Genomic DNA, 26,039 nt, shown 5'->3' on the forward strand with positions numbered 1-26,039 from the left:
AGTGGCCACTACTATCGTTGGCGCTGTTGTGCCACCGGCCCTCTGATTGACTGGCAGCTCTTGGGAGCAGGCTGCCATCCTTAATAGGGACTACAGCCCCGGCGGCAGCCGCTTAATTGGCTGCCGCCAACAAGATACTACCCCAGGTCCTGCTGACCATCAAGGCGAGTTCAGCTCCCATTTTCGGCCCCAGGCGACAGGATCTCTGCTACCTCCATAAAATCCAGCCCTAGATGTTTGAACCAGTCACAGCAACCATTTAGCCCAGAGGTTGAAGTGGACCTTCTGCGAAAATGGGGCCTACACAAGAATTACTCTGCAGTTGGCTCCTCCATTACCACACTGGCATTTTCAGCTTTACTAACATTTTTCTGGTCTGTGTTCTGAGACAGAGTGAAATGTACAATTAAAGGCTTCCTCTGAAGACATTCTTCCAATTTCCAGCACAAATCATCAAAATATGAACATGATGGCAAATTGTGTCTGTTAGTATGTATACAATATTATCCAAATCTGAAAAATGGGCTGGAGCCATTTCAGGGAATATCTAAAGCAAAGGTAGCTTCCTCAGACTTCCAGATTTGAAGTCTAGGAATATTCAATATTTTGTCATATTAGTCTAAGCCTTACCTCGGGGGCTGCTGTGTTAATACTTCTACCGATTTAATGTTTTGTCACCTGTGTCCATGTTCAAATCTTTACTAAAACTAACCATATGCATCTGATATAAAATAAAGCAAAATACAGCGGATGCTGGAAATCTGAAATAAAAACAAGAAATGCTGGAAATACTCAGCAGGTCTGGCAGCATCTGTGGAGAGACAAGCAGAGTTAACGTTTCAGGTCAGTGACCCTTCTTCAGAACTGGATACATATTATTATATGCATAATGTCTTGACTTGAATCGTGTTAAGTTTATTTCCAAATATTCATTCCTCTTAGCACTTTGTTTTTTTAAAGAAAACATGTAAGCCTAATAGGGAGGTGGCTTACTGGGATAACTGAAAGGTAAAAGAGCCAAACACAAATTCCATTGGAGAAAATAACAGAACTTCTTCAAGGTGGACATTACTGGAAGAGAAATGGCAGTGGGTAATGTGATCTAGTGGTAAAGCAACTGTCTGAATTATTATAACCTGGTGTGAAAGAGAAAGCTACTTCCAGATGGTCATGTGCCTGTCCAGTGGTATACAAATGACAGTGTTGGCATAGACATGCTTTTTTGTTATATTTAATGTTCTTTTTACATAACAGTTTTGTACAAACTTTCAATAAAAAAATGTACCCATAAAATTGGGGAAGCTGCTGTATAATTAGGGATAATCCTACTAAAGTAAAGTAGTGTTAGAGTTTTCAGTGCATGAAATGCAACTAACTAAAAGGCTCCTTAAGTGATGTGTACAGAAATTAATAATTTTGCAAGACTTAGAGGAGCGCCTCTACTTCTTTTGAAATATTAACATTTAGTGCGTACTCTCTCTATTCTTCCTCCTATTCCAACAGTGCCGTAACTCTATTACCTACTGTTGTCACAACCACTCTCTGATTGCCTTATCTCAGTCCAGTTTCATGAGTACTGGCTTCACTTCTTCACAAATATTAACATCAACATCAAATACAGAACAAAAACCTTTACTTCAACATCTTGGTAGAATAATACTGGTTGAATAATGCATAACCCTTGTGAAAACACTTATTTTGTGTCTTCTATGCTCAGTTACCCATGTGAGTGCTCCTATAAAGTGTATCCCCAGAGGCTATAGCTTGGGAGGTGGAAGGCTGCTGAACTTCCACTGAGGACACTTTAGGTGACAGTGGTGGGCGACATCAAGCAGCTCTGCGTCTTGAGGGCTGGACTACAAACAGCAACCTCTCCGCATGGACTGGGGCTGTCTGGCCTAGCTATGTGGTACTGACAAGGGCACTAGCAGAGTAGGTGGTTAGGAGCAGGTATGCTGTCATCCTGAGAGAGGACAGCAAGAGCATCAACCATGGAGCTAAGGGAATGTGGGAATGTGGGAATTCTGGGAATGTGCCTCAGCATCTCTCTGTGTGAGAACAGATGTGACACTGTGGAAGTTCATACTGATTTTGACCCCCAGGGTCAAGATGGCAGCAAATTCCAATTCTTTCACTCAATCCCACATATTCCCTCGAAAAATTATAAGCCTTGCACCACCTTCTCCTTATAGGCTGACTGCAAAACTGATGCCATACATTTTAGTTTCTAGATTGGGACCCCAGCACTGTAACTTGAAGTATGATTGTCCAGATTTCTATATTCACAGTAGCAGGAATTCTGTCTTGTTCCCCATTCAGCAATTTGCCAGCAGCCCTGTCGAACAAACTAACTACCCTCCTCTTACAAGGGTATAGTGTCAGATTACACCTCATGCTGTGCTTATGCAACTAGAGTTAAACCCGCCATAATAAATGTGATGACTTTGTTAGACTATTGGAAATGGGAAACTCCCCAGTGATTGCAGACAACAATCTGGATACTTGGTTCATTAATGCATCAAAGATTCCTCTGTCTCAAAGCTGGAGCCTGCAATTGGCTTTTTAAACCTATGAAAACTTACTTTGTTTTAAAACACAACCATTACACGTATCATTCCTAAATCTTCGCAGTGTTAAAAAAAATCAAAAATCCCAAAACTTGACTGGCTATTTAAAATAAATAGATTTGTAGCTTTGTTACTAACAGAGAGGAATTGTGTGTGAACGAAAGAAGCATTCCTGCACTAGCATGCTACCACGCAATTCAGAGCATTATCTTTTCTGTTTGAGGTAATATGCTGCATATCAAATGAACAAGGAATCTAATACTACTATTAGATTCTCAAGAAAAAGATCAATCTGTGTAATCAGGATTTGGTAAAGCTTTAGGCATATTGAACTAATTTGTTATTTGTGATCATCATTAAATATTGCATTTAGGATTGGACTTCAAGATGCAACTCTAGATAGGTTTGAGTCAGCAAAATCTAGATCTTCAATTTCCAGTTTGGAATCTGAATTTGTCCAAACAGTTCAGTACAGGCCTGATTGTGAAGCCAACTCCTTGTTAATTGCCGTGTCCACTTTTCCATGAATTTATTAGCTGTTCGTGCTGATGTGATTATAATTCTAATTGCCTTTTCAAATGCAAACCTGCACTATGATTTTGTCTTAAATGAAGGCTTTGCCACAATTGAGATAAACAACTTAAATAGAAAACTTAACTTGTTTATTACTTAAGGACAATGTAGCTACTAAAAACCCTTTTGGTTGCTGCCAGAAACAGTCAGCATAAACTTTTTGCCAGCAATTTTAATAAAGCATTTGAATTTCCCACTGACTTCAATTGACTAATAAAGTGCACAAATTGTTTTTTTTTCACAGTAATCCAATTCTATCCTGTCACACAACATTAGTTTGAATTATATCAAAGAAGATTCTAGCTTGCACTAGGATGACAATTTATTTACTGTGCTAACAGACTAACAGCCAGCACTGGCTTTAACTATTTTTAGGTAAGTGTCTTCAGTAGGCATAAAAGATTGTACCACTGGTTTTCTCCAGTTTGACTAATTTATTAATTTATTAAAGTTTGTTGAGGAAGTAACACGCAACTTCGGTAAAAGGGAATCTGTGGATGTGGTGTACTTGGATTTCCAGAAGGCATTTAACAAGGTACCACATCAAAGGTGATGAAACAAAATAAGAGCCCATGGTATAGGGGGTAACATATTAGCAAGGATAGAGGATTGGTTAGCTGACAGGAAACAGAGAGTAGGCATAAATGGGTCATTTTCAGGTTGGCAAGCTGTACCTAGTGGAGTGCCACATGGATCAATGCTGGAGCCTCAACTATTTACAATTTATATCAATGATTTGGATAAAGGGACAGAATGTATGGTTGCTAAATTTGCTGATGACACAAAGGTAGGAAGGGGAGTAAGTTGTGAAGAGGACATAAAGAGTCTGCAAAAGGATATAAATAGTTTGTGAGTGGGCAAAGATTTGACAGATGGAGTATAACGTGGGAAATTGTGAACTTGTCCACTTTGGCAAGAGAATAGAAAAGCAACATTTTTTTAAACTCGTTCATAGGATGTTGGTGTCGCTGGCTAGGCCATTGCCCATCTCTGCTTGCCCTTGAGAAGGTGGTGGTGAGTTGCCTTCTTGAACTACTGCAGTCCTTGTGGTGTAGGTACACTAACAGTGCTGTTAGGAAGGGAATTCCAGGATTTTGATCCAGTGACAGTGAAGGAATGGTGATGTAGTTCCAAGTCAGGAATGTGTGTGGCTTGGAGGGGAAGTAGCAGGTGGTGATGTTCTCATGCATCTGCTGCCCTTGTCCTTCTAGGTGGCAGAGGTCATGGGTTTTGAAGGTGCTGTCGAAGGAACCTTAGTGAGTTGCTGCAGTGCATCTTGTAGATGGTACACACTGCTGTCACTGTGCGTCAGTGGTGAATGTTTGTGAATGTTGAAGGCAGTGAATGGGGTGCCAATCAAGAAGGCTGCTTTGTCATGGATGGTGTCGAGCTTGTTGGAGCTGCATTCATCCAGGCAAGTGAAGAGTATTCCATCACACTCCTGACTTGTGCCTTGTAGATGATGGATAGGCATTGGAGAGTCAGCAGGTGAGTTACTCACCACAGAATTTCCAGCCTCTGACCTGCTCTTGTAGCCACAGCATTTCTGTAGCTGGTCCAGTTCAGCTTCTGGTCAATGGTAACCCCCAGGATGTTAATAGTGATGGAAATGCCATTGGACATCAAGGAGAGATGGTTAGGTTCTTTCTTGTTTGAGATGGTCATTGCCTGGCACCTGTGTGGTGCGAATGTTACTTGCCACTTATCAGCCCAAGCCTGGATGATTTCCAGGTCTTGCTGCATCTGGACATGGGCTGCTTCAGTATCTGAGGAGTCACAAATGGTGCTGAGCTTTGTGCAATCATCAGCAAACATCCCCATTTCTGACTTTATGATGGAGAGAAAATGCAGAACTCTAAGATACAGATGGATCTGGGTGTCCAAGAACACGAAACACAAAAAGTTAGTATGCAGGTACAGCAAATGATTAAGAAAGCAAATGCAATGTTGTCGTTTATTGCAAGGAGAATGGAATATAAAAGTAGAGATATTTTGCTACAGTTGTACAGGGCATTGGTGAGACCACATCTAGAGTATTGTGTACAATTTTGGTCTCCTTACTTAAGAAAGGATATAATTGCTTTGGAAGCAGTTCAGAGAAGGTTCACTCGACTGATTCCTGGAATGAGAGGGTTATCTTATGAGGAAAGGTTGGACAGATTTGGTCTGTATTCATTGGAGTTTAGAAGGATGAGAGGTGATCTTATTGAAACATATAAGATTCTGAGGGGACTTGATAAGGTGGATGTGGAAAGGATGTTTCCCCTTGTGGGAGAGACTAAAACTAGGGGGCACAGTTTAAAAATAAGGGGTCTCCCATTTAAGACAGAGATGAGGAGAATTTCTTTCTCTCAGAGGGTCATGTGTCTGTGGAACTCTCTTCCTGGAGAGTAGTGGAGGCAGGGTCATTGAATGTTTTTAAGGCAGAGGTAGATAGGTTCTTGATAAACAAGGAAGTCAAAGGGTCGTGGGGGTAGGCAGGAAAGTGGAGTTGAGTCCACAAACAGATCAGCCATGATCTTATAGAATGGCGAAGCAGATTCGATGGGCCGAATAGCCTACTCCTGCTCCTATTGTTCATATGTTCCTATGTTCATAGGTATGTACTTGTAGAACTGACAGATCATTTTTTTTTTCCTTTCTTGCCAGTTTTCTCCCTTCCTTCTTGAAGTCATCAACTCCTTTCTGACATATGATCCTATAGATACTAGCAATCCTCCAGCATCTCTTCCCAGTGGGCATTACTCATGAGCACCTTGCCATTAACTATTGGCTGGCTATTTAACCACAGGGGAGCATCAGAGTCACCCCTGATTCTTTCCTCAACTGACATCCAGACACTTGTAGCTCTAGAATGGATCATTAAATAAAGATTGGAACTGGAATCCTGGCCTATTTTCACACCAATTGTAATTCTAATACCAACAACCAATGTGAGATCTAGCAAGTCAAAACCAGGGATCAAATCTGGGACTTGCCTGGTCTGTATGGTTCAGATACTTACTGGAAAAGCACTCCAAGCTATTGGGCAGCACAAAGACCAACCCATGCCCTAGGAACTCACAGCAGCCTTTTGAAGAAAACCCAGTGATGGAAATTTGTAGCTGCCTGATTTAGTGCCCAAAGACAGCAATGTAACCATAACATCCACCAAAAATGGAGGCCAAGGCCAACCTGAAATTGGGCCTTGGGCATCATGTCAATAATGTGGGCAATCTGCCGGCACCTGCAGTGCCTCCCCGGGCAGCTCACCCTTCTCCTGGTTCCAATCTTCCTCTGCCAGCAACCACAATATATATCTGAGGCTGCTCTGAAATTGTTCTGATTGTGAATAGCATGATGATGTAACAATTGAAATGTTTCATTTGCATCAGTTGCGTTTGCAAGTTCAGCACATAGAGGTCAAAGGGGCGGCACAGTGGCGCAGTGGTTAGCACCGCAGCCTCACAGCTCCAGCGACCCGGGTTCAATTCTGGGTACTGCCTGTGTGGAGTTTGCAAGTTCTCCCTGTGTCTGCGTGGGTTTCCTCCAGGTGCTCCGGTTTCCTCCCACATGCCAAAGACTTGCAGGTTGATAGGTTAATTGGCCATTATAAATTGCCCCTAGTATAGGAAGGTGGTAGGGAAATATAGGGACAGGTGGGGATATGGGATTAGTGTAGGATTAGTATAAATGGGTGGTTGATGGTCGGCACAGACTCGGTGGGCCGAAGGGCCTGTTTCAGTGCTGTATCTCTAAACTAAACTAAAAGAGGTGATGTATTCTTTCCTTTCTATCTGTACTTTTTCTCAGTGCTATGCTTTGTACCATTTTTATTCATTCATAGGATGTGAGGCCAGCATTTGTTGCTCATTTCTAATTGCCCTCAAGAAGGTAGTGGTGAGCTGCCTTCTTGAACCACTCAATCCATGTGGTGCAGATACACCCAGAGTACTGTTAGGCTAAAAGTTCCAGGTTTTTGACCCAGCAACAGTGAACAAATGGCGAAATAGTTCCAAATCAGGATGGTGTGTGGCTTGGAGGGGAATTTGCAGGTGGTGGTGTTCCTATGCGTCTGCTGCCCTTGTTCTTCTAGCTGGTAAAGGTCACAGATTTGGAAGGTGCTATCGAAAGAGGCTTGGCAAGTTGCTGCAGTGCATCGTGTAGCTGGTACACACTGCTGCCACTGTGCGCCTTGGAGGTAGTGATCATTTAAGGTGCTGATCTAGTGGGCTGCTTTGTCCTGGATGGTGTTGAGCTTCTTGAGTGTGGTTCGAGCTGCACTCATCCAGACAAGTGGAGAGTAGTCCATCACATGCCTGGCTTGTGCCTTGTAGATGGTGGACAGGCTTTGGGGAGTCAGGAGATGAGTTATTTGCTGCAGAATTACCATCCTCTGACCACAGTATTTGTATGGCTGGTCCAGTTAAGTTTCTAGTCAATGGTGACCCCCAGGGTGCTGATGGTGGGGGATTCAGCGATGGTAATGCCATTGAATGTCAAAGGGAGATGGTTAGATTCTCTTTTATTGGAGATGGTTATTGCCTGACACTAGTGCGGCGCAAATGTGACTTGCCACTTATCAGCCCAAGCCTGAATGTTGTCCGGGTCTTGCTGCATGCGAACAGAGACTGCTTCAGTGTCTGAGGAGTTGCGAATTATACTGAACACTTGTGTAATCATTAGCGAACATCCCCATTCCTGACCTTATGATGAAGGGAAGGTCATTAATGAAGCAGCTGAAGATAATTGGGCCTAGGACATTACCCTGAGGAACTCCTGCAGCAATGTCCTGGGGTTGAGATGATCGGCCTGCACCAACCACAACCTTCTCGTTTATGTTAGGTACGACTCCGACCAGCCGAGAGTTTTCCTCGATTCCCATTGACTTCAACTTTACTAGGGCTCCTCGATGCCATACTCGATCAAATGTTGTTTTGATATCAAGGGCAGTGTTACAACCTCAGTAGAGACCGTTAAGGTTAAAACACGAGATATGACCTCCCCAGACCAATTTAAAGAATTACACAAGATTTCATGTTTTAAGGCTTTTATAACAACTAAACTAAAAATCCCATTAACTAAATTGCACTTTGTTGATACTCCAAGTTACAGAGGTATTTTCTTCACTTATTAAAACACTTGAAAACCTCATACCACATTTATATGTTACACAGGTTACACAGTCCTCCTTGAAGTGAAATCTTTGCAACTAAAAGTCTCAAACACCTCCCAGTTGCAATGGGCTGAATCTCCCAGACCTTCTCAAAGTCAATGTCCTTTTTGCTCACTTCTTCAGAGAACTTTCAACTTGGACTTCCGTGAATATGGTGATTTCTGGTGAGCCTGTTGGTCTTTTCCTTCTCCACAAATTTCAACTTCCAAATCAGCTTCAAGTCTTCAAAGCCTTTCACTGTATCAGTGTTCTGAGAGCAGGTGTTCTCTCTCTCTCTCCCCCGAGGCTGCCACCTTCTGGTTGCTGTCTTCCAGTCTTCCTTACAGCCTGCAGATTTCGCAAAGTTAGTAGAATTTACCCGGCATCAGAAGGTCAGTAGTCATTTGTTTTTTCCCCTGTACAGAGCCCACAAGTCTGGCCACAGCCAAACCATTCGGGTCTTCCTTTGTTTCCAGGTGTTGGCAATTGCAATTTGCATTTGCATTTTCAGAGCCACTGATTCTTTGTTTACAATCTGAGAGTCTGGGGAAGTGAAACCCATTGTCCGTCAGGTGTTAGAACCTTGCATTCTCTGCTTTTCAAAAGGATCTTTGATCTAGGTTCCTTGTTGTCCTAGTAACCAAGATTCCTGTCTTATCAGACAGGATGAGTTGATGTGAGGTCACATGACTTCTCTGACTCCATTTACACTACATTAAAAATCACAGTTTTTTAAAACATAATCATGCTACAAAGCCCTGCATTCATAAGAGGCAGTCACTCTAACCTCACCTCTTGAATTTAGCTCTTTTGGTCATGTTTGAGCAAAGGCTGTAATGAGGTCTGGAGCTGAGTGGCCCTGGTGGAACCAAAATTGAGCATCGATGAGCAGGTTATTGGTGAGTTAGTGCCACTTGATAGCACTGTCAAAGACACCGTCCATCGATTTGCTGATGATTGGGTGCTAATTGGCTGGATTGAGCTTTTCCTGCTTTTTGTGGGCAATACAGACCTGGGCAATTTTTCACATTGTTGGGTAGATGCCTGTGTTATAGCTGTATTAGAACAGCTTTGCTAGTGGTGCGAATAGTTGTAGAGCATATGTCTTCAGTACCACAGCCAGGATGATGTCAGGCTCATAGCCTTTCCTGTATCCCGTGCCTTCAGCCGTTTCTCGATATCTCATGGAGTGAATTGAATTGTCTGAAGACTGGCATCTGAAATGTTGGGGGCCTCAGGAGGAGGCTGAGATGAATCATCCACTCAGCACGTCTGGCTGAAGATGGTTGCAAATGCTTCAGCCTTGTCCTTTGCATTGACAAGCTGGGCTCCCACATCATTGAGGATGGGGATGTTTGTGGAGCTTCCTATTCCTGTTAGTTTTTTAATTATCCACCACCATTCATGACTGGATCTGGCAGAACTGCAGAGCTTTGACCTCATCCATTGATTGTGGGATTGCTTTGCTCTGTCTATCATATGCTTCTTCTGCTGTTCAACATGCATGTAGTCCTGTGTTGTAGCTTCACCAGGTTGGCAACTCATTTTTAGGTATACCTGGTGCTGTTCCTGCTATTTTGTCTAGGGCGGGGAAGGCGGAAGATGGCCTTCCCACCCCAGGCCAATTGAGGCCCTTAAGTGACCAATTAATGGACACTTAAGGGGTTCTTCCCACCCACACCTCAACTGAGTGGAAGGCGGGGGGGCCCGCTGCCACAGGGAGACACTGCCAGGTAAAGCCTGGCAGCCTTTTTGCAGGGTCAGTAGTTCCCTCCTTTGGGAGCAATCAAGGGCCCCTCGAGTGCCCCCCGGCAGCAATCGCTGCCCCCCTGGCAAGACACCTCCCCACCCTCACCAACACTTCCTAAAACCCAATCACCAGAGGCTGCCTGAATGACCTTGGCGACCCTAATCCCACTCACCTTTCCCACCGTCTTCTATCTCCTTGGTACTGCAGGGCATCCCCGACGGCAGGCACTTAATTGGCTGCCTGCCATGGAGTGGATTGGGGGGTCTGACAAAGGCGGTGTCTGCCCCCCCGCCACCTTCCGGCCTGCCACTAGGACCCCAGTTTTCAGAATAAGATGCAACCCTTGGTGTGGGAAAGGTAAATGTCTGGTTCAGAGAGGAAAAAAATATCATCAAGTCACTTTTGATGATGTTTTCTCATCTAACCATGCTGTATCGTGAACACTCTGAAGTGTTTTCAGAACATAGGATCAGTGATAGGCCATTCAGCCTCTCAAGCCTTTTCCGCCAAATATTGACACCAGATGATACAAGTAGAAAAAAATAATTTTACAATACTGACATTTATCACTTTGATGAATTTTTTTTTAATTCTTTCTACCCAGCTCTGCACCCCCCCACCCCCCCACACCACCACCCTACCCTTCCCAAAATATGTTTAAGCAGAATCTTTTGAAGGTTGAATGACTATTCCAGATACACTCACTTTGATGGTCTTGCTGTTGCTTTAGATCACAGAAAGAAATAACAAAAAATAATTGTCATCTTGATAGTTCAAGCTGGATAGATAGCAGTTAATTATGCCCGAATGTACAATTTAGATCATTCCCCACAGGGACCATTAAACACTAAAGCAAAATCTCAGTTCCATAAAATGCTGTAATTATGCTTAATGTTTTATGACTACAGCTGTAGATCCAAAAATAACATATTACAGGAAGTGTCTGTTCAATAAGTTATAACATTGCGCAAATGTAACAAAATTATGTTTTATTTTTATGTTCTTAGTTGAATAATGTTTATGGAATTTTATACTAGATAATGTAGTGGCGGTGAATTGGATAACTTAGAAACAGCTTTCTAAAGATCATGGATTCTGCACAAAATTAAATTAAGATATTTTCACACATAAATGTCTTAATGTTACAAATCTAGTACTACATTGCACAATATAGAACAATGTAAATGGAGTCACAGAACTCTCAATTGTAATATGAAAACTAAAAGATCACTTGAATTTTTGTAAAGGTCTGATATTCATACTCACATATTTGTGTCTGCACTATTTATTCCAGGATCTTGCCAAGCACTGTTATTTCCTTCATAAAAGGTTCTTCTGCATAGTTGCCTAGATCTTTTCTCAGATTACATCTCCTTAAAGAAGGTAATTGGAGCCATATCACATTGATTGAAAACAACAGGAAGCTCTGTGTATTGTAATGCCTTTTCTCTAAGTAGCCTATGTACTGTGTACTATTGCATTATGATGTATCCTCTCACTTAGCAAAGAAAGCATCTGCAAACTTAAAGTACCATTTTTTAATTGTTATCTGCCTTTATGGAACTGAATTTTGTTTTAAAAATGAAGCAAAATACTGCAGATGCTGGAAATCTGGTACAAGCAGTGGCTACCTTCTACTGAGAGTCTTTGAAACATTAAATTGGGATGATTTTCTAAAATTAGTTTGATGTTTGCATTTGAACCCATCAAACTACATTTTTAATTTTAAACTCATGTGCAAAACTATTGCCAGTATGAAATCATCATGATCCCTCACAGCATCTATTGGAAAGTCTCACATATAGCAGCTCCAAATCACCAAGAAATTGAACACCCACCCCAATGATACCAACAGTAAATCAAATGCGTAACTTATTTAATTGGCACAGGGTTTGAAGATTTACATTAGACTACAAAATTATATATAGAGAATTCATTAGACTGGCATGGAACATATAGCAAGTGTATTACAAAGTATCTACAGCACAGAAATAGGTCATTCAGCCCAACAAGTCCATGCCAGTGTTTATGCTCCACACATTCCTCCTCCCACCCCTCTTCATCTAATTCCCATCAACACATCTTTCTATTCCTTTCTCCCAAATGCTTCCCCTCTAATGCATTGATGCTATGCCTCAACTACTCCACATTCCAACCACTCTCTGGGTAAAGAGGTTGAATTTATTATTGAATTTATTAGTGACTTTATTTAAGTGTTTGTGGCCCTCAGTTCTGGTCTAACCCACAAGTTGAAACATCTACTCTACATCTACCCTATCAAACCCTTTCACAATCTTAAAGACGACTATCAGGCCAGCACTCAGTCTTCTCTTTTCTAGAGTAGAACAATACTTAGAAATCAAAGTGAGATGACCTTTCTGAGTAACAATCATCTGCCTTTTAAATGGTTGCTGCCTTGCAACTGCTAACTTCAACTGTAAATACAGATGTGACAATCTTACAAAATACCACGTTATGCCTATAAGCGGAACTGAGTTGCTTAAGTACTATTTGACAAGGGGACAGTCTGATTTGCATCTGAAATTCTGTTTTTGCGAAATTTGCATCTCAGCTCAGTTTCAACCACAATGGATTTGGTGCTCCTTCCTTTCAACTAATTTCTTACTTGTTTAATTCTCTATTTCTTAACTTCCTCAACTTTCACTCCTTCCCTCTCCCCTGACGAAGGCAAAAACTGATATTGGGATAGAATTCCATGGGTGTAGGTTGTCTTTCAGTATCTTGCCGAAGTGATCATTGTGTGTACATGGGGCTGGAGAAAGTGGTTTTTCATTATGGCTGATAGTGACCCAGTTTTTTCTACTCACAGGCAGACAAACACTATCTTCCATCAAGGGTTCCTGGATAATGATCAGGAGTGGGAATTGTGGCATTTTCTTGGTGCTTTGTTCGTTTGCAGCATCCCTGGCCTGAATTTTACTGCGGGTGTCGGGACCCCAGCATCGGATTGAAAAGCTGGTCCAGTACTACTTGCCGGTAGTGGGACAGCCTCGGCAGTTTTACCACAGATGGCCTCCTAAATGGCCACCTGCGGGTCCACTGACCAATTAAGGATGGTGGGCAAGTTCCTGATGCTGCCAGCCCAATCAGCTCTGAAGCCTCAAAAGCATCACTGGGAGCTGGGAGATAAGTGTGTAAATAAAAAATTCAGGGGGCCAAGGGTCAGAGGGGAAACCCCTCCAAGAAAATTGTTGGGACCGCAGGGGCTGCCTTCACTGCCTGTGGCCCCCTCTTTGGGCCATTGACCCTAGCCACCCCCCCCCCCCCCCCCACTTCCCCACCCCTCCGCAGACTGCTGCAGAGATTCTGCCTCCACTTAGTTGGCAGTCTCCCCATGTGGCAGGAGTGTCACCACACCATCGACAAAATGCCGGTGGCCCTGTAAAATGGCCCCTAATTGGGCCTTTAATTATGCTAATCGGCTGCCCACCTACTCAGAGTGGACAACTGATAGGCTTCCGGCCCCGCCGCTGGTAAAATGCCCCAGCAGCGGGATCATGTCAGGAAGCCACCTGACTGCCCGCAATTTTACTGCCCTCACCCCCACCCCCGCTTCCTGGGGGCGAGTAAAATTCTGGCCCCCATTGCTGTTTAGTTGAAATCAACTACTGCAGATCAGTCATTGAACCTATGCCTTTTAAGGTTTATCTGGTTCATTTGTCATATTTTCTTTATTGACTTGTTGATGAGCAGCTGTTCTTCCTCTGGCTGAAGTCAGGGACGGATTTGCACAAAATCCAATTTGCTCCATTTTGATCAGTTGTGTATTCAGATGCATTGATTTCTTATGAAAAGAAGTCAATGTGTATTTTCAGCTGTGCAGAGGCAGTATACCCACTTCCACTATTAATCTGGCAGGGTGTAACCATGTTACGTTCCGCTTGGGCTCAAATATGAACTGATTATTCAGTCTGGTTAAAATGAATTTTATAGCTTCTGAAATCAAAAGCTGAAGAGATGATACATGCTGCTTCCTAATGTAGAGCTTGTTCATTTTCTAGATATTGTCTGTATATTGGAAGAGGTGGTTGTTTTTGCAGATACTATTTCCCACCATCCTTCTATGGGTGCATGCCTTCTCCTGACCAATTCACACATTCCTCAAAGTTACTCATTTTGCATAGGATGATGGGGCTTTTAAAGTCTTACAGCATTGGTCTGAGTAATTAGATCAACGAATGGCTTCCGTCTTCTTATAACACAAACGTAACAATGGATTTCTCTGCCTGCAAAGCATATTCTTAAGCTTTCAACAGTGTAAAATTGTCTAGTGTTAGCACATATAGCGAACCAGTTATCATAGAATCAATCATACTTCACAGAAGGAGGCCATTTGGTCCATCATGCCGGCTCATTGAAAGAGCTAGTCAATTCGTCCCAGACCCCCTGCTCTTTCCCCAGAGCCCTGCAATTTTTCCCCTTCAAGCATTTATCTAATTCCCTTTTGAAGTTATGTAAGAATAGGCTCAAAAAACTAAATTAGCAGAGGAGTTGGGATCTGTGCTCCAGACTATCTTGGATATTCCCCTTATATAATTTATCATTTGCTGGTTGTCATTCAACACCTTATTACTTGTAAATTGCTACAACTGCCATGCTGTTGCCTATTTCAAATAGATATTATTAGCACCAAACCTTGATGTTGAAATTAGATGTTGTTTTTCATGTTGACAATATGTTAATTGAACTTATCAATAGGGCCATTTTCAGTATTGGGACACACACCCCCAGTGCATTTGTGGATTCAACTAATGGGCTGTATTATTAACCTCATCTACATTTTCTCAGTAATAATGCTGACCTCTTTCACTGAGTTCTGTTCAAATCAAGTGAGTGAGACAGATTTATTAAAATGTGTAATAGATAACACATAATGCGAGACACCAGTAATTATTTGGTAAGTTATTTTAAGTAGGAACAGGTAACTACAAGCTGGATTTGGAGACTTGTTTCACATTTGCAAGCAGCAATAGTGAGGTAAATGTTTATCTAATTGAAGTGTGAAATAGCTAAATAAATTCCATGTGATCCAAAACTACTAGGAGCTGCAAAAAAGAAGTAAAACAACATTTTGAGACCTTCTTTCCTTTTTCCCCCTTCCCTCCACTCAGACCATATATCACAGACCATAACAACACAAATGTAGGTGGTTTCATTCAGCTAAGATTACGGAATCTTCCATCAGTCTGAGTTTGTGAAAGTGGAAATTTGATTACCTGGCATGTTCTCATGCTCCTTGAATTTGTGGTCTGTATTGTGTTGTAAAGGTTCTTTAAGTATTAGAGCCTTTAGGGAGTTGACCAGAGGGGAACAGAGCTGATTCTGGAAGGTTTACTTCTGGAGTATCTACAGGCCTTTCCTGTAAAATGCAAGTGACTTGTGTTACGACCGAGGCAGGAAGGGTGCACTGTTAATTCAGTCCCACTTCTCCACAGGTCACAGCATATCAATAAATTTTCCCACTTACCGAAGCAGCCAATTAGATTCTCTATTTGTCGCTGAGTAAAGCACACCAACCAGGTTTCTTTAATCAACAACAAAATTAACCATTTATTATGAACCTGAGTCTTAACCAATAATGAAGTAAATCTATATACAATTTGAGATATTAAAGCTTCTTATTTTCCATAGCCCTCAAGCACACGCACATACATCCATAAACCAGTTATCTGGGAAGATGGGAATTTTGGTCTACAGCTGTTTCATAGGAATGAAAGGAATAAAAAACTTAGTCTGTCATGATCTGGAAGGAAGTTCTTTGGTTTGGTGAGGTGTCCCAAAGTTGAATAGTTGGATGCCACTCCAAGTCTTTCCAGACAAGGTTGATGAAAAGTCTGTGATGGATAGGCGTTCAAAAAACTTCAACAGTAGAAGGCTTCACATAAGGTCTTCCATCAGGTGTGCAGCAACGCAGATCTTCTTAGGTCTTACAGCAGTATAGCAGTAAAAGGTGTCTTCCAATATTCAGGATTTCCTAAACCCAGGAGACAACACGACAGCTTGATGCAGGGATTCTTCAAAGATGGGGGCAATAGGAATCTGCCACATTTGAAATATAGGGTTTCTTCTCAAGAGATACAGGATTCCTTTACAGAGAGGTAATACTGTTTCTGGGTCTTCTTCTGATCTCCAGGCAGGTCAAAATCAAATTTCAAATGCCTGCTTTTTGTCCAAATCCACTGGCTTTTTAAAGTTCCAAACTAGGAAAAAAAACCCTTCCTGAAACAGGTCACATGCCCAGTCATAAATTCTTGTCATAACAGAGGGTAGCTCTGAGTTCATCCCCCTTCTGGTTTCCTTGAAATTACTTGCATTCCAGTCCTTGTTTATCAGTTCAGCTTCTGTGAACTTCCTTTCAAAAGATCCATAAAGTTCAACTATTTACAGCTGTCTGAATGTCCACTGATAGTCCGTTTTCAGTTTTTAAAAACACAGAATCCTAAGTTTTAATATAAAAAAAATCCTCGTAACTCCTGACATGTTGAACTCAATTGCGTAACCTTGTTCCTATCCTACTTTTTTCAATTTCACTTCAATCAATTAATCTATTACCAGAAAAATATTTAGCACAAGTGTAATGGTCGTGCATCATAACTGGCAAAATATTAAGCAACTGTTAAAATCAACTTTTACCAAAATGGGTGAGAGGGGGCAGTGAGTTAAAGAGCAATAAAGGGAGTGGGGTGGCTGTGGAAAGGAGGAGAACAAGGGAAGTTGAGTTTTGCCACGCAATTAAATTACATATAATAACATATATATATGATAGTTAAAAATGTCTTGTACTCTAATTACTGTGTACAATGATGACCGAAAACAAATTTGTGTTTATATATTATTTCCTTGGGACATTCCAAAGCACATTACAGCCAATGAGTTACTTTTGAAGCACAGTTGGTGTTATGTAGGAAAAGATAAATCAAAAGTTCCTGAAATCTGTACCCTTTTAATATGACCTGGAAGGTGGGTGTCAAGATCATGCCCATTAGTGAAATAAGTTGACTCTATTGGTTATATAGTCTGTTTGCCGCTAAAAACCTTTACATTCAGAATGTAGAATGAACTACAATAGTGCTGAATCTCCCTAGTATTGCCTGTCTGCCTCTCTATCCCTCTCTCCTTCCTTTAAGATGCTCCTTAAAACTGACTTCATTGACTGAGCTTTTGGTCACCTGTCCTAATATATCCTCATGTGGCTCAGTGGCAAATATTGTCTGATAATACTTAAGCACCTTGGGACATTTTACTATATTAAACTTGCATTTAAATAGCAACTTGTTTGTTGGTAGTCCCCAAAGATGGAGACTTTTGACTTGGACTGAATTCTGTATAATGGTCTGGATCTTTGGATCGTTTCAAAGTTTAGTGGGGTTGAGGTGGGAGAAGTAGGGGCAGAGAGGCAGACCAAAGCCAGAAGTGTGCAATGGCGAGTAAGACCCAGCCTCAGTGATTGTTGGGGGAAGGGTAACAATTCATAGCTAGATGCACAAGATGGGAACAGTCCTGAAGGTGTCGGGACACTATCATATATAACAATGGTTGGCAGCTATCTTTGCAGCTGTGGCAGCTGTGGACTGGGGAGGGAAGGTGAATGTGAGACTAGGGCCTGAGTTGGGGGCAGGATAGCAGCTAGGCAGAGGGGCTCAGGAGATAGAGAGGAAATCGTGAGTAATCAGCCCAAGGCCACAATTGGGTCGGCTGAAAAGCAGGGTGTGGAGCACCAGTGACCAACAACAGGCCGATAATCCACATGGATGGGGACCAGCCATGGTCGACAAGTAAGTTCTCTGGTGAATGCCTTAGATTTTCAGCTCAATATTTCAGTTTTTTCACAGTGAAGCAGGCTGCGACTCTCTCATTTCATTCTTTGTCATTTAATTCTGGTTAAGTTGTCTCAGTAATATCACGCTATTGTATATAACCTGATAAATAAAATAAATTGCATATATTTCCTTACTTCATTGGGTAACAGTAAAATGAATTGTTGAAGGCAGTAATGTAGTTGTCTTGGAGGGTTTGGAAGATCCTGGACAGAGAAATATATCATATCTGCAGGTCAAAAAATGTTACCGGAGAGGCTGGGATTTAGCCACAAAGATCAAACGATGCTGAATTATTCAGGCACTTGCTCTGGATGCTGCAGTTTAGTTAAGCAATTGGAAGAGGATACTTATTGCAGAATTGATTCTTCTAGGGAGGAGGCACTGGAAGCTGTAAATGAAAATAAAATTATGCAGTGTCGGGATCTGAAAGGTGAAATGGTGACGTGGGCTGTATTATCTAACAATGCAATTTAGGGTGGGCTACATTGGATTTCTGGGTACCTTGCTTCGAATTTTCCTTATGGAATCATTGGAATCATGGATAAGCAACAGAAGATTACAAAGGCAGGATTTTCTGTTGAAATTAGATCTGCGTTGATTTAGCATCAATTTAGCTTGGGAAATTCTCAAATCCATACCCTCCAATCATGTAATACGGATATCACAGAGATATCAGTTTGAGATGTCTTTGGCTTCATGGGTCAAAGCCTCTGTAATTAATAGCACTCAGCTGATTTCATGGGGAGTGAAATGTTGAGTTATTGAAGTATCTCTGTAGTAAAATACTAATCAGTTTTCCCTAATGAGCCAGAATAAAGCTTCTAAGAATGTTGACTGTAAAAATGACGTAATTAAGGCATGTAATTTCCCAAATATCTCTATATTCAAAAAAATGTCTGTATAAAGATTATTTAACAGTTACAACAACAACAATTTGCATTTATATGGAGAGTTGATTCATTGGGGGTGGGGGGTGGTCATTGGTGTTGTAGGGCTGGAGAAGGTTACAGTGACAGGGAACAACACATCTATGAAAATACAAGGGAGCCAATGTTGGTTAGTAAGGGCAAGGTGAGGAGTGAGCTTGACTTGGGCCAGGATTTTACCAGCCCTCTGAAGACTGATTGGGAGGCGAGGGGGCTGGTAAAATGGTGGTGGAAAGCATCAGGAGGGAAACCCAACATCTTCTTGCTGTCACAGGATAGTCCCAAAGACGGGAATGGCAGCAACTCAGCCATCCACCGACCGGAGGTAGGCAGCCAATTAATCCAATTAACAGGCAATTTATGCCCATTTTATGAGCCCATCAACAATTTACTAGTGTTGGGAGGGCCGCTGCCACGTGGGGAGCCTGCCAAGTACATCAAGGCAGACACACACTGGCTTCCAGGGGGTGGGGGGGGGGGAGAGGAGGCATCCCTTACTTCACTCCATCTTCCATAGAGGGGTACCCTGGCAGCAACGGCCATGCTCGCAGCCCCAACGCTTCTGCTGGAGGGTTCACTCCTCTGATCACCGGGATCTGCCTATTCGACCACAGCAGAGTCAAAAAATCTCTTACCCGCCCTTCGAGGGCGCCTCAACATGGAGGTGCCCACTCCTTCGCCCTGCACCTCAGCAGCGGCTCCCTCTATCAGTAGTGCTACAGAGGCTTCCGAGCTGCTGGCCCTCTGACTGAGCTGGCAGCTCGGAGAGGCAGGCTCCTGTCCTTAATGGGATGAAGTGGTCAGAAGTGGGGATGTTCGCTGATGATTGCACAATGTTCAGTACTATTTGCGACTCCTCAGATACTGATGCAGCCCATGTCCAGATGCAGCAAGATCTGGACAACATCCAGGTTTGGGCTGATAAGTGGCAAGTAACATTTGCGCCACACAAGTGCCGGGCAATGACCATCTCAAACGAGAAAGAATCTAACCATCTCCCCTTGATGTTCAATGGCATTACCATCACTATCAACATCCTGGGGGTTACCATTGACCAGAAACTGAACTGGAGTAGTCACATAAATGCTGTGGCTATGAGAGCAGGTCAGAGGCTGGAAATATTTTATTTATTTAGAGATACAGCAAGAGAGAAACAGGCCCTTCAGCCCATCGAGTCTGTGCCAACCAACAACCACCCATTTATGCTAATCCTATATTCCTTACCACATCCCCACCATTCTCCTACCTACACTAGGAGCAATTTACAATAGCCAATTTACCTATCAATTTATCTGCAAGCCTTTGGCTGTGGGAGGAAACCAGAGCACCCGGCAGAAACCCACGCAGTCACAGGGAGAACTTGCAAACTCTGGACAGGCAGTACCCAGAACTGAACCCAGGTCACTGGAGCTGTGAGGCTGCAGTGCTAACCACTGCACCATTGTGGCAAGTAACTCACTTCCTGACTCCCCAATGCCTGTCCACCATCTACAAGGCACAAATCAGGAGTGTGATGGAATACTCTCCACTTGCCTGGATGGGCGCAACTCCAACAACACTCAAGAAGCTCGACACCATCCAGGACAAAGCAGCCCACTTGATTGGCACCCCATCCACCACCTTCAACATCCATTCCCTTCACCACCAATGCACAGTGGCAGCAGTGTGTACCATCTACAAGATGCACTGCAGCAACTCACCAAGGCTCCTTCGACAGCACCTTCCAAACCTGTGACCTCTACCACCTAGAAGGACAAGGGCAGCAGATGCATGAACACCACCACCTGCAAGTTCCCTTCCAAGTCACACACCATCCTGACTTGGAACTATATTGCCGTTCCTTCACCGTCTTTTGGTCAAAATCCTGCAACTCCTTTCCTAACAGCACTGTGGGTGTACCTACACCCCAAGGACTGCAGCGGTTCAAGAAGGCAGCTCACCACCACCTCCTCAAGGGCAATTAGGGATGGGCAATAAATGCTGGCCTGGCCAGCGATGCCCACATCCCACGAATGAACGAATGAAAAAAAATGTCAGTCCTGGCAGCAGCCTCTTAATTGATCGCTGTCAGTAAAATAGTCATTGTGGTCCCACTGCCCGCCAGCAGGGGCTCAGACAACACATTTTGCCCTGACAGCAGGGCTTCACTCTTGCCTTTAAAATTCCAGCCTTGGTGTGGGATAGGATACATTAACCAGAGTTTTCAATGAGCTGGTATATGAAGTGTGGAGGGTGGGAGACCAGCTAATACAGCCTTGGAATAGTTGAATCTGGAGGTGACAGAGGCATGGGTGAGGGTGTCATAAACTGATAGACTGAGTCGGGACAGTGGTGAATGATGTTGTGACAAATTCTTTTATTACACTGCCATTGGTTTATATGAACAAACAAAACCTTTTCACAAAGGAAAATATGTCCCACACCCATTAACCTAGGTTACAGCTCTGACTTGTTTTTGTGTTACAGATGTTTAGTTCGATATTGACAGCAACATTGTTCTTTGAGGGAGGGAGTTTGAACTTTATTAAATATAAAATATCCTTCCTTGAATAGTCATAGTTGATAATTCCATAAGTTCAAAGCTTAGCCAACTAGAAATTGCTTTCTAATCTTTTAGAAATATTATTGGTTACAGCGGGAACTATTTTATTGAAACTACAGGAAGATTTGTTAGTAAAGGAATGTTACAGTTCAATAGTATTAGTGACAACAACAACTTGCATTTATATAACTCCTTTAAAATAATAAAATGACCTAAGGCCTTTCACAGGAGCATTATGAAACAAAATTTGACATCAAGCTATGTAAGGAGATATTAGGACAGCTGGCCAAAAAGCTTGGTCAAAAAGGTAGGTTTTTAGGAGCGTCTTCAAGAAAGAGAGACAGCTAGAGAGTTGGCCAGTTTTAGAGAGGGATTTGCGGAGCTTAGGGCCTAGACAGCTGAAGGTACGACCGCTAATGGTGGAGCGATTAACATCGGGAATCCGCAAGTGCGCAGAATTGAAGGAGTGCCGAGATCTCAGAGGGTTGGAGTTCCAGTAGTGTTAGTGAAGGAATATTACAGTTCCAATAGTGTTACAACTGAGATGAGAGCTTCCTGGGAATGGGTTCCCATGTTGTTTACTGAGCTCTCTTTTGGCATTGTATAAGGAGGACGGGATGATCTCTATGGTCTGTGAAAGCTGTACTGTGAGAGAAAAACTTGGCCTGTGAGCCTAAACCCAGCAGTCCTGTCACAAAGAACGAATGAAAATTAAAAATGATAGAAAATACTGTCAACTCTTGGCATTGAATCCTCTTTGTGCATTGTAAGAATGAAGCATGTGATTACTATTGGATCAAAGACAACTAAATAAAATCAGCTAATTAATTGGCATCAGGTGCAAAAATGAACAAAAATGTTCCACATTTCTAGTAATATCCTGCCTTGCTCTAAGCTTCAAAACCTTAAAATAGTCTCCTGAATAGTCAAATCTGACTGACACATTCACTGTCTATTCTATGTAGCAAACAGTTCTGTTCACTGAGTCTACTTCCTGGCCACTGACTTACATACCTCTCACATTTCAGGATTTTTTCACCATTTTTCCACAGAAAGGATTTGAAAACAATGCTACTTTTAAAGGAGAGTGTATTCTCCCAAGTTTAAGGGCACTCAGGCTAATTCTAATATCTTCAGTACTGCCTCAGCCAAAATCAACTGCTCAACATACAACATCTTAGTCTGTAAGGCTCAGTCAATGGAGCAAAAGATAATAGCTAGTTTCTGTTATGAGAACAGTTAGAAACTCTAACTATGAACAAAACAGATTTTTGTTTCCAGTACAACAGCAGATGATGGGGTAGTATGGTCAGTCGAGTAATACTGCTGGTTTCGAATGAGCCACCCATTAAATTCCCTGCCCGCTATTCCGTTCCAGTGACTTCCATAAAGCTGAATATCAAGCAGGGTGTTTAACAGGTGGCTGCTGTGATTCAACCCAGTGCTGCCACCTGAGCTGAATTTCTACCTCGATGAGTACAGAATCAACTTTTCAGTAGCAGCAATTTAAACCATTTTCTCTTCTCTCTGAAGAGTGTTTTGTTTAAACTCTTCAAATTTAGTGCACGCCCAACCAATTCCACTTTAACTGATATGCATTTATTTTTCCTTAAACAGCTTGTTACACATTTTTAGGGATAAATGCAAACCTGGATCAGGGCGTTCATCCTTCACTAAGTTTTTATTTCCTTTGAAGTGACAGAATCTGTATGTAGAACTGAACTGCACTTTATTATTTATGATGAGGACCTCTCTCAACAGTACACTGCCAGCTCTGCATTTCATAAGCATCACTCACTTTCCAACATCTTCATTATTAGATTTCATGGTCTGTTTTTAAACCATAATTTCTGTAACTGTCCAGATGGTACAAGATAGACAAATGCTCCCTAATGCTGAATTTTCAGGAGTCTTACAGTAATTTGACAGAAAGATATATTTCAGATTGTATACCAATGCAATATGTTACCAGTGAGCAGCATCTGTCCATTTCCAGAAATTTGCTGATTAGAGAGTTGAAAGGCATCAGCCAGTTGCAACCCTTAAAACTTACTAAAATGGTAAATAATGTGCATCAAGATTTCTCAGATGCAGCAAAGAACCACTAAAAATCCTGATCCCATAGAACAATATAAAAGTTATTTAAGTGCACAAGTGATCTTGGCTGGAATTTTCCCAGCCCCGTGGATTTGGAGGCGGGGGAGGGCAGGAAATTCAGAAATGAAAACATGGGGTTGGCTCCCAACTTCTTCCCGCCTCCTCGCGATTTTCCCAGAGGCTAGCTCCATGTGGGAATGGCAACCTGCCCGGCATTGGTGGGTAGCCAGTTAAGGGAGTTGATTAGGTAATTAGGCTGCATTTTTGCGCACCATTCCAATTTTCCTGAGAATCACAGGGACCCCTGCAGTGTGAATGGATCGCCAGCTCACAAGAGGCAAGTGCACAGTGGGAGCACCCATCGGCTTCAGCTTTACTTGAGATCAGAAAATAACTGGAACAAATCAGAAAGTCTGCGGTCAAGGGCAGGCTGAGGCCTGCCATTGCAGCAGTGTCTCATGTAGCCTGTTGCCAATGAGAGTGCTGGAGCTTAAGAAATTCATTCCGATCCCTTCCTCCTCACTTCCATTTAGTCGTGGTTCTCCCTTTTGCATGCCAGGCACTGTAGCTGCACTCCCACTGCATCCACAGTGAAGTTGCTGGCCTACCTCACATGCCAGTTCCTAATTAGTCCTCCCACCTCTTCAGCCCATCTGCCGTCCCTAATTAGACAGTGAACATGGAGGTGGCCTGTTATTTGGCCACCTGACATAAAAGTAAGCTGGCAAGCGAGCTACTGAGACATGCGAGGTCAGGACCCAGAAATGATCCCAAACCTCAAATTTTTGAAGTGGAGAAAATTCGAGTCTTTGACTTCTAAAATTCTGAAACTTCACAGGGGGTAGATACTAAAAAGGCTGGCTATTCTTAGGGTAGATAAGTCACCTGGTCCAGATGGCATGCATCCCAGATTGCTAAAGGAAATGGGGTTGGAGATAGTGGAAGGGCTTGCCATAATCTTCCAATCTTCCCTGGATACAGTGGAAATGCCAGAGGAATGTGACGCCCTTATTCAAGAAAGGGTGTAAGGACAGTTCCAGCAACTACAGGCCAGTTAGTTTATTATCAGCAGTGGGTAAGGTTTTAGAAACAATAATTGGGAAAGAAATCAACACACAATTGGAGAGGTTCATGTTTATTAAGGATAGCCAGCACAGATTTGTAAAAGGCAGATCATGCTTGACTGATCTAATTACATTTTTTGATGAAGTAACAGAGAAGGTTAATGAAGGGAATGCAATGGATGTTGCGAAAATGAATTTTAAGAAGGCATTTGATAAGGTACCACATAAAAGACTGGTTGACAAAATTGAGTCTCATGGAATAGGAGGGTCAGTGTCCAATCAGATAAAAAAATTGGTTAAAGGACAGAGAACAACAAGTTGTCATAAATGGTTGTTTTCAGATTGGAGGATGTTAGATAGTGGTGTTCCCCAAAGGTCAGTACTGGGCCCACTGCTTTTTTTTTTGCTATATATAAATGACTTGGATATTGGAATGCAGAGTTGTATCTCAAAATTTGCCGATGACACCAAACTTGGAGGAGTGGCAAATAGTGAGGATGATATGAACTGCCTGCAACAGGACATAAATAAGCTCGCGGAATGGGCAGAGAGGTGGCAGATGGAATTTAATACTGACAAGTGTGAGGTGATGCATTTTGGCAGAAGGAATAGGGAGAGGTAATATGTACTTAATGACACAGTTCTAAAAAGTGTGTGAGAACAGAGGGACCTGAGGGTGCATGTGCATCGATCATTGAAGGTGGCAGGACATATTGAGAGAATGATTAGTAAAACATATGGGATCTTGGGCTTCATAAAAGCATTGAGTACAAAAGCAGGGAAGGTTATACTGAACTTTTTATAAAGCTCTGGTTAGGCCTCAACTGGATTATTGTGTCCAGTTCTGGTCACCACACTTTAGGAAGGATGTGAGGGTCCTTGAGAGGGTGCAGAGGAGATATACCAGAATGGTTCCAGGGATGGGGGATTTCAGTTACAAGATTTGGTTGGAAAAACTGTGGTTGGTCTCCTTAGAACAAAGGAGATTGAGAGGTGATTTAATAGAGGTGTACAAGACAGGCTTAGATAAGTTTGACAAGGAAAAACTGTTCCCATTAACTAACGGTACAAGGATTTGGGACACATATTGAAGGTTTTGGACAAGAGATTCAGAGGGAATATGAGTGTTACGACCAGGTGAGAAAGAGGTCTAGTGGTCCCTTTCAGCCTTCACCTGGTCTTACGGTAACAGGATTTTATTTTTAAACACACTGTGTTTTAGCTCCCCCTTGGTGAATCCTTGTTCACCGCTTTCCAATTATAAGGCAAAGAGCACAAACAGGCTTTCTTAGGTTTAAAGAAGAAAGTTTGAAATTTTATTAAACTTAAAACTTAAAACTCTAATTCGGTTAACGCCTACGGATACATGCCGCCCCCCCCCACCCCCCACACTAGCATGCATTTGCGATACACACATGCAAATAGAGACAGGAAAGAGCAGAAGAAAGATTAAAATGGAGAGGTATGAGGCAATATCTGAAAAGTTTTTGTTACGGTTCTTCGAGTTCACTGTAGAGTCCTTGTTTATAGATAGATCTTGCTTTT

General features: G+C 42.4%; 1 protein-coding gene across 4 annotated transcripts in view; it reads left to right on the plus strand.

Moving 5' to 3' along the window:
• The window catches only part of LOC137380065 (protein FAM107B-like), a 193,008-nt gene that overhangs the window by 29,036 nt on the left and 137,933 nt on the right, over window positions 1–26,039 (plus strand). Inside the window, exon 1 of one of the 4 annotated variants that reach the window (XM_068051639.1) lies at window positions 8,634–8,666. The exons of 2 other annotated variants lie outside the window; for them this stretch is intronic. The gene's annotated coding sequence lies outside the window, so the exon portion shown is untranslated. Of the gene's footprint in view, window positions 1–8,633; window positions 8,667–26,039 lie in introns of those variants that run through there. One more of the 4 variants, XM_068051637.1, reaches the window with a different exon arrangement.

Source organism: Heterodontus francisci, chromosome 19, assembly GCF_036365525.1.
Source record: "Heterodontus francisci isolate sHetFra1 chromosome 19, sHetFra1.hap1, whole genome shotgun sequence".
NCBI lineage: Eukaryota > Metazoa > Chordata > Chondrichthyes > Heterodontiformes > Heterodontidae > Heterodontus > Heterodontus francisci.